Source organism: Melitaea cinxia, chromosome 15 (assembly GCF_905220565.1).
Source record: "Melitaea cinxia chromosome 15, ilMelCinx1.1, whole genome shotgun sequence".
NCBI classification, from domain to species: domain Eukaryota; kingdom Metazoa; phylum Arthropoda; class Insecta; order Lepidoptera; family Nymphalidae; genus Melitaea; species Melitaea cinxia.
Window position 1 is genome coordinate 10,285,710 of NC_059408.1, and position 13,634 is coordinate 10,299,343.

Sequence of the window (13,634 nt, forward strand, 5' to 3'; positions counted from 1 at the left end):
ATGTAAATTAGGACAATGTATAACTGCAGTGTAAGTTTCTCTCTGATTGTGAAATATTACTTTGTTGTATAAATTACTAGGCGTATTTTATCGCCGTCAACGAAGTTTTATATATGTATATTTAATGACAATTTATAATAAACATACTTCAACAATATGCTTAAATGCAGATTATTTGCCTATCTCATCTCATTAGAATAGATAATTACTCGACAACAATATAATAAATAATTATTCACATTTGTCTCCATCGATCAGTCAATCGAAGCAATTCCATCGAAGTAATTTTTTTAAATTATATTTTCGAAGTTTTTTTTTTCTTTTATTAAGGAACTAACAGTTGTATACAATGGAAAAAAAGATACATAAATGATAATAGATAAGTAAATATTAGAAAGCAGGAAAGGGGCATCAATAATATTATTCAGAATCTTAAATAGATAAATTGCATCGTTGCAATCTCGCCTTTCAGCAAGGCCTGACAGCTTGTGTACTTTTAATGAATTGCTATAATTTATAAAGCTATTGCCAACTCTATACTCTAATGACTTAAGAAATTTTCTTTACAATCTTTCTATTTTCTCTACATGTACTTTTTGATAAGGATTCCAGATGCAGCTGGCAAATTCTAAACAACTACGGACATAGCTATTATATAGAATCTTATAGGTGAAAGCACTTTTAAATGGTTTACCTACACGCAAAATGAAACCTAAAAATTGATATGCCTTATTTAAAATATTTTCAATATGAAAAATAACGCCAAGATCCCGGATTTCATTAACTTTTGACAAAACATTTTCGCATAACTTATAATTTTTATGGATGGCATTTTTTTACGAGTGTATGTTATTGCAAAGCACTTATTTATGTTAAGGAAGATATTATTATTATAGCAATAATCAACGAAACTATTGAGATCTTCCTGTAAAAGATCCGAATCATGGGTATCTTGAATGATCCTAAATATTTTAGTCTCATCAAGTCAGTTTTAGAACAGGCGTACAAAGTTCAATAATAATCAATGATTTAAGTAAAGGAAAGTGAACCCCACCACTTTTCCTGACAATGGCACGGCGTGCGGTCGCGTACCTACTCGTGCGCCGCGATGCGCACCTCCGCTTCACCTCGCCGCGGAAACGTCCACTCGCGCAGGTAGCTGGCACTCCGCCGAACTGGCACTCAGTGCGCGCGTTCTCTCGCCGCCGGTGGTAGTGTCCAAGTAGCGCGGACGCACGCGCGCCGACCGCGAGCATGGTGTCTGCGCCTAGCTGGTGAAGTGTCATCGTAGTGGCGTAGTGATACAAACAACAGACGATATGTCCTGTGAAAGGAGAACAAAGGCCGCCCGTTTCCTCGACCTGCGGTGAGTTCACCGCATCATGCTTCCTGTCACGACCGACCAAATCCTTTGTTGAATCCTCGCTAAGAATGACATATGCCCGTCTCTTTTCAACGCGCTTTAACAGCCAGACGAACATATGCTCGAAGTGCTTGTGTCGTGTCTCGGTGTTTGAATGTTTGCAGTAGGAATGGTAGAGACGGCATTGTAGCAGTTTTTATCTTTATTTGCGGAAATACTTAAGGAAACGATGCTTATAGGCTATTATTCCTCCCAAGGATTTTGCAAGTAGTTTTATAATAAGTTTCCAGTTGAATACGATAATATTTGAAGAACAGAACTATTATGTTCAACCTTGACAAACTAAGTTACGAAATCAGCGACCCGAGCACATGTAGTCTTAACTAAATTAGTGACCGTGATTTTCGCTCAAGATCTTTCAAGGTTAAAAACTCTTAGATTTTTTCTTATTTCGAATTGAGTTCGAAAGTTTTGACATTTATTCACATAATGGAACTGTCAAGGATTAAAAAAGTTTGTGGAAACGGAATCAACGGAATACGTATTTCTTTCATCTTGATTACTATAAAACTGTGACTTTCACATGCAGAAAAATAAAAAATAAACTAGTGGAATGTAGGCGGTAGGGCTATAATGACCCAGGCACAGATGTGGGGCGCTCCCCGCCTCGCCTCCCGGCCTTGAAAGGCTCTTGACCAGGCCAGCGCCGTCGATGTTGTATTTATTGCAACCTCCACGATCCGTACTGCCGAGGTTATTGACGCCTCGAGACACAACAACTTATTTTCATGGGAACGTAACAACTAATACTAATAACTGCAAATGCTCGGCTTCTCCTTGACTTCCTTGAGGCAATTATTCTCACGTCGATCTTGTTTAATGAATAACTACAATACACATTACGTCACTTGTAACTTAGCTTCCGCCTTCGAAGTTCGTTAGTTAACGACGTGAGTCACGAAACGCACACTACACAATGATAGACTTCGCATTTTTCCATTATTAAAAATAATTAAAGTGCACTGTACTTATAACCATACACTATTTTCATATTGCATATACACACATGAAGTGAGTACTTTTAACAGTCGCGAACATTATCTATAAATACACTCGTCAAACAACTACTAGCGTAGGATCGATGCCCAGCCAGCCCTAGGTGAAGGCCGATTGTTATAGTTCCTCGCCCTTTAAACACAGCATCCTCCTGACTACTTATAACTGTTGTGTCATTCCATGCTATTTGTAATTTATTTGAATTAAATAAATATAAGATTATTTTTAAATAATTTTGCATATTGATTAGTTCGGCCAACCTAGTATCAGATAAATTCTGATTGTACCATATGGCGACAGTTCGACACTTCAAAGCGAATGAGGTCGGCATATGTTGCCGCTTTCACTCCCTACATCACAATCGCTGTTACGTACATTCATATATAGACCGTGCATATCCGAATAATAAGTTTATCCATCTGTATACCACACAAGTAAAATGTACCTACTACTACTATCATGAGACTTGTTTTGTATCTGCAGAGGTAAATATTTATAACAGTTTCTTGAGACAGTGCAATGCAGTTCAGTTCAATCAATGAAAAAAAAATACTACGTAATATTACTGGGATACCTATTTTTTTTTATACATATATAAATTCGCACTGCTGCTATTTATATTGCGACAATTTTTAAGTCTTCATCATAATTTGATTATGTATATCTCCTTTATTATTTTTTTATTTTTTTATTGTATATTTAGTTTAGTACTGTAATTAAGCCAATTATTAACAATAATATTATTGAAGAATATCCCACTTTTTTATATTAGTTTCGGAGAAGGATATCTATTATAGTCAGCAAAAAAAAACGTGCCACTTACTTTAAATCTGACCGCACACGATGCTGATTATTATTAAATCTATTTCAATCTTTTTTTATATTGATTAGAATAGTTTAAAATTTTATATAAACATATACACGCGCTGGCATTACATCAAGGGTAGTTTTAGCCGACAGCAGCTGGTAACCCCAGGAGTGACTCACGTCCTCTATCAGAGCCCCACTGTGGGTCGGGGTGAGTGTCAATGACCCCACTCGCAGCCCTTAGGCACATATATGCCACACATTTATCTTTTGCCCATTGTTGATCTCTATTATTTATAAGTTTTTGTTCATATAACAGCCCTGTATGTTTTATGTCTGCACGCACCCAGATTAAACGTGGCATCAATTTTGCTTAGTTCACTAATGTTGTCGTTATACCATATTTCAATATTCTACTTCATTTGCATCGCAAATACAATTTTAAAAGAGTGACAAACCTATGTCGATGTAAATATAAATAATATAAAGTTATGTTTATTGATCGTATAAACTCAACAGGTATGTTTAAACCGCAAAATATATAATAAATTTAAACGTAATTGATCTAAGTAAATAACTTTGTAATATACATAGAAGCATTATGGCCGACACTCGCAAACGTCTCAACGCCCCGCTACTATCATACCGGTTTCCAGTTCCGACTGCATCGGCGAGCGATCCTTCCACAGAAAAACAAATGAAACAATCGAGTGGTCGTTTTTCTTTTCTTTCGCCAGCGCTTCTACCAGACGATCTTTTGCTTTGTTGCTCTTTACTTTGATACTTGGGAATTCAACAGGAGCAACGTTACCTTTATCCGGTGTAGAAAGAAAACTATTTTAACGCCAGTTAACCCGTTTTGAACTATCTTAATTATTACCTATTTCGGAAGAAAGTAACAACTTGTTTTGTTGGTATTTTGTGCATTCTTTAAAAACCTAAAAGTATACCTTTTATAAATTCTACGGATTTTTTTTACGTGTACTGACTTTAAACAATTTTTTATTATTTTGTTTCTTATGAACGAAACATGAAGTATTTCAAAGTAGGACTCGTTTAGACTGCATTATTGTAAACTAATGAACTTTGTCAGTTTGATCGTACATACTAATTTCACAAAGTTACTGGACCGATGTAAATAAATCCATTCACGATAGCGCCTTTATTGTAAATAGAAAGGACTATTAAGAAATGTGAAAATAAATAAAGTTTCGTGAAATTTCCAGCGATGAAACAACATTCCTTAACTCTTAATTACTTATATACATAACATTGGAGGTTTAATTGGTGAAGATTAAATTGGTTAATTTTATTTTGCGGTTTTATGTTTAAGTATACAATATGTTTTGCCTTTTAATTGTTTTTTTTTTTTCTATTTAAGAACATACGATTAGCTGCGCTTTCTATGAAATAGACTCTTGATGATATTCCTAACACTGTTTGTTCAGAATCCCGAAAAAGAGGTTGCAGTTGTTAGGCACTGAGGACTTACTTTATTATTATGAATTTTCATTAGATGTGACAGGATTTGTGGTTGCTAATTAAAAATAAAACTATGAGTATATTCATTAAAGTTAAAAGTAATTCGTTCTAAATAATTTAAGTCAAACACAAATGTGTTAAAAAAATACAGTATCCGTGGTAGAATCGATTAACAGGTAAGGGAAAGGATAAAACCCACCGAAGTTTTTGAATAATCAATCTTTCCTCTATTTTCGTGCCCTTAGGGATAACTTTTACTTAAACGGGATCTTCCTCGTATTTATACATGCATTTTATCCAATAAAAAGAATGATCGGTTTCGTAGTTTTTTCTATCATTTTATTTTTCGTCTGTTATTAGAATTTAAAATTACATGTAAAAAATTGCTATCTATTTGACCAGACCATTTGGAAATAAGAGACTAACATATGTGCTAATGTGCGATAATTTTCGTCGTAAAACTAACGCGAACATCACTCTTAAGTTAACCTTATCACGACCGAATTGAAGCCAAAAAAGTTTCCTCTTTTGTCTTCTTTGTTTTTGGTTGGCCCAAAAACCTCAGAACTTAATTTTAATTAAAACTTTACGGTGACGAAGCTTATACTAGAAACCGAAAGTTTTCTACCATACTTTACTTGTTTATTGTGCTTAACCCTTGTAACTTGACCTCCGATACTTGTTATAAGACATTAATTTATGTAGACATCTTTTATATCATCCCTGTATTCGAAGTCACGAACTTCGTTAATACTTGGGTATATCGAATTGTAACGAATTCTAATAGGTAAAAATTAAAACGTTAAATGTTTATTATGAGTTTGATATGAATTGAATAAAAATAAATTGTTTTTCCGCTTTTTCTGCAACAAAAAAAAAATCAAAAATACTTTAACGAAATTGAAAATCAAAAATACTTATAATATTTACTACTTTTAAGGTAGAGTTAGTTATAAATGTTTAAAAAAATATTCGTTGTAAATACCTTTTTTATTTTATAGCTGTCGTAGTAATAAACATTTTGTCAAAGTTTCAACCTATTACAATTTCAATACTCTAAGGTCAAAAATAGGAGACATCGGAATATTAGTGATAAGATCCCATTGGTATACTTTTGGAAAAGAACCCCAAAGCGACGAATACAAGTAGATATAAGTTTTGTTTGTAGAGTTAAAGATGTTACGATACTCAACAAATATTCACTCAGTCACTTCCTGTTCTCAGCAACCTCAAGCTTTACGTCGACGACGTCAACTGTGAAACTTGAAAATTTATATCTATCTAACTCAATAATACCAGTAATATAATATATAAAAGCAGAATACTTTAATATATAAATAAATAGTAATTTTTAAATTCGAGTTAAGACGATTAGTGTTTTAGTTCAACTTCTTCATTTAATATATATTCAAGTGCATGGTATGTGGTATTGGGTATTGTGCATTTTAATATTTAATATCTTTAAAAAATCGAATGGATATCTCGTAATTCAAGCATTCTGGTTCGTGTTTATTCGTAAAAAAAAATATAACAAGATTTATAGTTTATATAGATATATAGGTAAGGAAAATAGGTATTGGATGAAATTATCTATGAAAACAAAAATAAAATTAGTTTACAGTTCTAATCAAACAACATATATCTTACAAAAAAGGCACAAATTAAACCTATGATAATATAAAACAAACATGTAGTACTCACTTTCTTCATTAGCAAATTGAACCGGCGCGTCAGACGTATAAAATATTTTACGATGGAATATTAAAGTTGTATGTCCTATTTTGACCAGTCCTGTTTATAAAAATTATAGATATAAAAATCGAAGTCTTAAAATATATCATATCAAATGTTTAATCAGTCTGTAAAAGCAATAAGATGTCTGTAAAAATGTCAATCATTAAGGCGCACTTAAATGGTTGCTCTTAGTAGGCTAGTTTCTTTGATAGGATGCTATTCTCGCATTTTACGACAACAATCGGCTGAGATGCACGAGTATGAATTATTCAAAACGGCGGCACCCTTCGTTGCCTCGACTCGCCAGGCCGCAAGAAATTCAGAGGATTCATTGGATTGCTTATTTCTTTTCCCCATCTACTGTGATCACGCGAATATATCAATACGCATTCGTTTTTACGCTTACTTTGTATCTAATTCTATTTGTAACGCGTACAACTTGCGATATTTGTATAACATTCCTAACGGTTTTAATGTTAAAACTACTTCGTAATATGTTTTCAACTTTTCCCTTTAGGTACTAAGTATATCATATTTAAGTGTCATTCTATATATTTTATTAAATTTATTATTGCTCAAAAAGAATGACAAATCTATTATTAGTCTAATATTAAAAAAAACGATCGTGGTACGTACTTAAATTTAAAAAAAATTACTACGAATTCTTATTTTCTAAAAACAAAATTCTATTATAAAAAGGATCTTAATTAAAATTGAAATTCTTTTAACAGTAATCTGCTATAAATACGCCAGACGACGTCGAGCAAAGATTGAGTAGTGAACATATTATCTCAGCGGGTGGTACACGTACATCTTACATTTCACCCGAGTTTTTAAATTACAAACGAACATGATTTATTTATTTATGTAGATGAATAATTCTTTGATTAAATCATTTCTTCCTCATTAGATATACATTACGGAATTTTACCGTAAAAAATATCGTTTTAACATTTAGAAGAGCGAAATCTTTTATTCTTAGAACGACATTTTAAGGTAGAAAAGATGGGTCGTGTTTTTCCTTTTACTTTGCAGAGTGAAGAAGATTTGGATCAAACCGTAATACTTGATCATTTATAAAATAATACGACTGTTGCTTACAATTTTTTCTTGAATAAAATATTTAATAACTTCATTTCGTGTTTATCTTTAATACACGTCGCCAAGGACTGGCTTATTCGTTGTCTGCGAGTATTGCAGAAACATTATTAAATGATAATTTATTATACAATACGTAAGTAGGCGCCTATTAACTATAAACAAAACACCGTGTACAAGGTAAAATCTTTTTGCATCAAATCACGTTACGTAGCGATGCACGCTGTATCCACTTACAGGTAATTCATACGACACGTTCGAACTTAAAAGCCTACACAATTCCCTGATAGGAAGGTCACGTTTAAATTATTTTTGCCTTCAGAATATTGTTAAAACCTATTGTGTGCCAGTGTTAAGCCAAACATTCAATGCCCTAATTTCTACTCGGCATTGTCAAAGTTTTATTTCCTCGTTTAAACTTTTCTCCTTTTTGTCGTAATGAAATTTCAAGTGGCGGAATTTTACGATTATTTCTCAAGATTACGTATATACCGAGTACGATTTTATTTAAATCCGATAACTTCGTGTGCGAAAATGTTTAGGGCGAGATTAAAGTGTTATCTAGGTTTTACCCTCATACTGAATGTAGGCCTGATGCAGGCGTGGCGGCGAAAGCAGCGCTCCCTTGACACGCTACGGCGCGTGCGCATTGCTGTCAAGGCCCTCGGCTACCGGCGCGGGCACATAAACCGACCTAATGGACAAGCAGTATCACTATACATAAACATTAGCTATTACTCATAACGTAACAACTTCGATTGATACGCATAATACACCGCATTTGGTTCGCTATTGTAACGTACACATTAATTATTGCCATTTGTTTACCTTCTTTGTTAGATTTACTGTGACACGTATTTGTAGCTGGTTTTACAAGGAAGTCTTTACGAACGGACAGTTCGTTATTAAGGATTTATTGAAGTTCACAATGTCGACATATATAGTTACAGTTTAGTAGATACGTAATAGAAACCCTAGCCTGTAATGCAGTTCCGATTCTTCATCGTAAGACCAATCCTTACCTATATATCACTATTAGCAGAACTTTTTAAGAACTATAAAGATCTCACATTAAAGAAAAGTTAAAGAACTTAAAATATTTAATGATGTATTTTTAATCATACCTATATCATAAGCAAATTTAAAAACATATTTGAATGAAATGTAACTATTTGTAAAAAGAAAAATTAACCGTAGATATTATTATGAGGACCGTTTTTACATGATTACTCTTTAAAATTTGGCTGTCACTCCGACTCGATAAAAAATTCTACCATTTCAAGTTATTTTGTTAATGACGTCAACACTACTGGCTTCTTTTACCTTAAGGCGCCTCCCTGACCAAAACGCCGCGCTAGCCGTTTTTTGTGCACTTTTTTGGAGCTATCTACTTGTTAATGGAAAGAAGAATCAAACTAATAAAAACACAGTTAAATTCTGCATAATTTTAATTATACAATGGTAGATTTTTTTTTTTTTTTTGAAGGAATAGATGTTAAATAATCTCCTTACAACGATACCACAAAAATGAGAAATAGTGATTGATAATATGCATCTCCTCGTAAAGTAAACATTATTTTATTTTGCAACCGACACCAATGGATTGACAATTTAATACTAAACAATACGTAAGAATTTTTTTTTTCAAAAGACCCAAATTTGAATTTTTATAGATTTTTTTCTAAAATCTGGGCGTATTCACTACTGTAACTCAAGCACAGGGTATCGGAATTCAGTCTGCCGCAAGGTTTGGAGGGAGAAGCTTGTGTTGTTTGTCACCGTGTCGGCTAGCGCACGCTCAATACACAATATCAATTAGCAATAATAAATTTATTAGCATCTTGTTAGCATTTATTGTTGAAGTTTATAAAATAAAATTTACTTTGTTTTAAATAAAAAAAAGTTGTTTGTTAAAATAAAATATTTTTCTACTTACACTGTCTGAATAATAAAGATAGATTGCTTTTTAACCGACTTCCAAAAAAGGAGGAGATTCCCAATTCGATTGTATTTTGTTTTAACCGACTTCCAAAAAAGGAGGAGGTTCTCAATTCGACTGTATTTTTTATGTATGTGGACATCAGAACTTTTAACTGGGTGGACCGATTTCGACAAAAAAAAATTTAGTCGAAAAGTGGTGTGTGTCATTTGGTCCCATTTAAATTTATTTGAGATCTAACAACTACTTTTCGAGTTAGATCTAATAATGCGTTTTTACTTGACGCTTTTTTCGTCGACCTACGTTATATTATAACGCATAACTTTCTACTGGATGTACTGATTTTGATTATTCTTTTTTTGTTGAAAAGGAGATATCCCTAGTTTTGTACCATGATAAGGAAACCAGGATTTGATGATGGGATCCCAGATAAATCGAGGGAAACTCTCGAAAATCCGCATAACTTTTTACTGGGTGTACCGATTTTGATAATTTTTTATTTAATCGAAAGCTGATGTTTATCATGACATTTAATATTATCATATTTAAATTTTATCGAGATCTAATAACTACTTTTTGAGTAATCTTTGATAACGCGTAGTTACTTGACTATTTTTTCGTCGATCTACGTTGTATTACTTGTTGATGTAATTGAATTTTCGTTTGCGAGCAAATACAATTATTAGCAATAAGATCGCCTGGTTGAACAATTTATTACTATAATTGCTTAATGTAAATTTTGTTCTTTATTTACATGTGCAATAAAGTATATTATTATTATTATTATTATAGATAACTCGCCTTCAATCCAAAAAGTCAACACCAAACGAGTATCATGAATACTTATACTTCACTACATAGTATAAAACAAAGTCGCTTTCCGCAGTCTGTATGCTAAGATCTTTAAACCTACGCAACGGTAATATAATAATGTACTAATATATAATATATACATTATAATGTAATACAATATATTTTTTATATATTAGTATCTTTTCATCTATATATATTTTATATTTAGTATCAGCATTGCACCCGTGCGACGCCGGGGCGAGTCGCTAGTATTAGAATAAAAGTTGTAAGTATTCATTATGAACGTAAGTGTAGTGACTGAATTCATTACCAAAATTATTTATGCACCAATTAAATAAAATTAATTTACTTTTTATTGTACACAGCAAATATATTAATATTAAATAAAATATATTTGTAGTACATATATATATATATATATATATATATTTATTTATTTATTTATTTATTTATTTATTTATTAACGTAGGTGTTGTCACTGAATTCATTACCAAAATTAATTTACTCACCAATTAACATTTCTTTCTTTCTTTAAAAAAATTTTTTTTAATGAATGCCATGTCTACGGACTCCATGATCTATATTTTTTACGCGTATTCGTAAGTTGTTTACCAAATAGCGCTAGTAGTGTTTTACGAAGTATTGTAGAGGTGGGGTGCGGCAAAGAGGGAACGAATGCTCAAGGTTATTTGGTCGGGGTAGCGCCTTAACTGTTACTGGGTTATCTGTTTAGTTTACTCTTTATATAAGTTTAAAGGAAAAAGTTACATGACATAAGCGGCTATAATTCATCGGCTCCAAGCGTGAAATTATCTTTTGAAAACTGTTTTAACAGTGAATGCAAGTATGGCTCAGATTTCTAGTTTCAAATTTTTAATAATAGGTATAGTCGATTGTTTGGATTGGTGCGTTAGGCGCATTATGAAAAGTATTAAAGAAGGGTATTAAAGTGCATTAATAGTGCAATTGTGTCTGTTTTTGTGATACATTAGAGAATAATAATTTGATGATATTTATGTTGAATAACTGGTAAATTTTTCCACTATAAAAAAATAATTAATGCTGACTGAATCCAAACAAAAAAACGGCCAAGTGCTAGTCGGACTCACGCACTGAGGGTTCCGTACAAACAAAATTATTAAAAATATTTTTGTTGTATGACGTAACAAAAAATTTATGCTTTTCGCAATTTTTTCTTTATACGAGTATGTGCTGTAAGACGTTGCTTCGTACCAAATTTCAAGATTCTGAGTTCATAGAAAGTACCTTGTAGGTTTTGATTCCCTTGCGAGTGTCGAAAATTTGCCGCATAAACGGCTGTATCTTTTGATTTTGTTGGCTTAGAAGTTTGATTTTTTCACAGCTCCAAAGGACAGTAGACCTCAATACTCGATATGAATTTTAGCTTGAAACCTCCACGCGTTGCTGAGAAAAAAGGTCTTGACAGACGGACAAAAAGTGGTCCTATAAGGGTTCCCTTTTTTTTCTTTTTTAGGTGCGGAACCCTAAAAAACTAATAGGATGACCCAACAATGAAAGAAAATATGATTTTTTCACGCTTAAGATCTATATTAGCTTAACAATTATTATAAAATAATTTTACTCAAGCAGAAGCTTAAGCTACCTAATATTAAGACTGAAAAAACTACTATTCTTTAAATTTTTTGAATAAATAAATAAACAATTTTTAATCTCATCCAAATAATATTTTATGCTTAATATTTACTAAGGTAGAGCACAGCAGGAAATATCCTGGTCAAAATCTGGATTAGCCCGACTAGAGAAGAACCTCGACCTTACAAAAGATTATAGCTAAATAATACAACTCGCAAGCAGTGTTGTGTTCATGTGGTGAGTAAGGTGACCAAAGCTAGTAGAGTCGTAGAGGGAATTAGGGGTTGGGTTGGCAACGCGCTTGCATGCTTCTGGTATTGCAGGCGTCTATAAGTTACGGTAATTGCTAACCATCAGGTGAGCCGTTATTTATAAAAAAAATGCCTTTAATTATCTTTAAATAAATATACGTCTGACATATTAACATTATAATAAACCGAAGTTGACGCATCCTTGACACGTACACCAACATGCGCACGCTTCACTACCACGTTATGCAAGTACCCGTATTATATACAATGTTTCTATAGCATTTGAATAATCTGCTCATTAATTATATGTACTTTGTACATCAGATTTTATGTTACTGTCATTATATCGTTATAAATTCAAATTATTAGTTTCAAATATTTGATGTAATATTATTATGTTTTTACTAGGAAAGTTTCTATTAAAAATATATTATATTGTATGGGTTAACACTCTCAAATAACACGTCCTTTGATTAAATATTATTAAATCCATTCATATTCGGCTCTACGCTTAAATAAAAATAAAAATAAAATAAAATAAAATAAAATAAGCCTTTATTACTGTTCCACAATTTATAGAAAAATTAAAAAATTTATATTAGTTTGTTATTGACAATCGGTTTCAAACAGCTTGTCCTTCGACATAGGCCTCCTCTAATTTTTTCCACATTGATCTGTCTCTCGCTATTCTCATCCACACTGGACCAGCCACCTTCTTCAGGTCATCTTCCCAACGTTTCATTTGTCGCCCTTTATTTCTTTTTCCATTCCTAGGATACCACTCCGTTATCATTTTTGTCCATTTCTCGTTTGTATCTCTTATCATATGTCCCGTCCATCTCCATTTTAAAGTCTTGCATGTCTTTTTTGCCTCCTTAAATTTAGTAATATTTTTTATTTCTTCTAATGTTATTTTATCTAATCTTTTTACCCCAATTACACTTCTCTCTATTCCGTTTTGACATACGTTTACTTTGTTCATTAATTTTTCTGTTAATGCCCATGTTTGGCAACCATATGTTAAGCATGGTAAAATGCAGATATTATATACTTTTCTCTTCTCTTTAAGCGGCATGTCTTCATTTTTCATTATTTCACTAAGGGACCAGTATCTTTTCCATGTGTTAGCTATTCTTCTATCTATTTCCTTATGCATAGTATCTCTTGCGGCTACGAGTTGTCCTAGATATACGTACTCTTCCACGTATTCTATTTCCTGTGCATTGACTCTGATGTTATATGACTGTGAGGTGTTCGTCATAATTTTTGTTTTCGCTGTGTTTATTGTAAGCCCTGCTATCGCGCTTTGATCTGACAGTTGTTGTAGCATTTGCTCAAGTTGTTTTGGGCATTCTGAAAATAAAATTATGTCGTCTGCAAACCGTAAGTGATTTAACTTTACACCATTTATATCCAGTCCTTCGTGGTCCCATTGCAGATTTCTGAATATAATCTCTAGCGCCGCTGAAAACAACTT